The sequence below is a fragment of the Thalia democratica genome, chromosome 9 (genome assembly GCF_965202585.1).
Source record: "Thalia democratica chromosome 9, ktThaDemo2.hap1.1, whole genome shotgun sequence".
NCBI lineage: Eukaryota > Metazoa > Chordata > Thaliacea > Salpida > Salpidae > Thalia > Thalia democratica.
Window position 1 is genome coordinate 11,135,728 of NC_139173.1, and position 1,397 is coordinate 11,137,124.

Sequence of the window (1,397 nt, forward strand, 5' to 3'; positions counted from 1 at the left end):
AAACAGAATAGTAATCATATAAAAGCAACAACTACTCATGTATAGTTTTTAGATTAAAAAAGAATTGTATATACATTTTATGAAATTTAGCACAAATTATTGAACATGACACTTTTATATTACTTTAATCTAGGAATAGTCAACGAAGTGAAAATGACCGACCCGCAAATGTTTAAAAACTTTATGTAGTACATACTTTCATTTTTGAAACTTTAAATATTTACATGTCACAATGCACAAAGTTGTCTGTTGAATAAAGAAAAAATGTCTCTATTGTATTGTGACGTCACAATATGCAGCGCACAAGCGTTTGCAACAAACTGAACCGACGCGTATATATACGAGCTTAGTTCATTAACTTTACGTACTTGCTTCGGCAGTACATATACTAAAATTGGAACGATACAGAGAAGATTAGCATGGCCCCTGCGCAAGGATGACACGCAAAATCGTGAAGCGTTCCTACTTTTTTAATTACCCAGTTTATTTTTCATTTAAAATATTTGTTAAATATTTGAGAATCACAGTCAGCGTCAGTATTTATTTAATTTAAAAAATAAGGAGGATTTAAAAAAAATATGGGAACTCTGTTGAATATTTTGTAAAAGTGTAATAATAAATGCAGAACAATTCTTTCATTCACGAATTCAAAAAATACTTTTACACATTTCTAAGCTGGTATATTTTATTTTACGTAAAACTTTTCTCAGATAAAACTAACTTTACTTTTTTTTAAATTTACTATTAGTTAGCAGCAACAAAACATTTTTGATTGTTTACTTTAGTAGAAAAGTTGTTTCTCCATAAAAATCATGTAGCTTTTAAGAAAAATATAACTAGGAATCATATCAATCAATGTTTTAATTAATAGTTTGATTTTTAATAAGTTAAATAACAAGCTTGTTTTTTCTACAGAGCTTTAAAACTCTCTTTATCATTTGCTGTTTATTACTTTTTCAAAATCTTAAAAGCTAGCCTAATACCGCCAGAACCTCAGTTAGTTGTTTAAAATAAATATTTTTTTCTAGCACCTAAACATAAACTAACAGTCATAAAGAATTTCAAATATTTTTAGTTAAATAATATTCTAAAATACCTTTTTATCAACAAAACTGTCATTTTTACAGTACAAAATTTATAGTTTTAAACATTTATTTCTCTGGTTTTATTAACTTAAACAAAATTTATTGATACTTTTTCTTGCAACCTTTGTTTTTGAATAACTGCCTAAGATCTTTAGATTTTGAATAATATTTAAGTTCAATTCAATATTTCGCAATATTAACAACTAAAAAATAATGAGTTTAATTAATCAACATCAGAGCCTTAGTAAGTGCAATTTTGTTTCCGTTTTAACTTAACATAGAAAATAAAACTTATATTGCTTCCTGTTAAAA

The 1,397-nt window shown here is 26.0% G+C and overlaps 1 non-coding gene across 1 annotated transcript; it reads left to right on the top strand.

Annotated features, from left to right (window-relative positions):
• The first annotated feature begins 364 nt into the window (after nucleotides 1-364).
• Nucleotides 365-471, top strand: LOC145845294 (U6 spliceosomal RNA). Its single transcript, XR_014370338.1, has one exon. It is a non-coding gene; the product is annotated as a U6 spliceosomal RNA (small nuclear RNA).
• The last annotated feature ends 926 nt before the right edge of the window (nucleotides 472-1,397 follow it).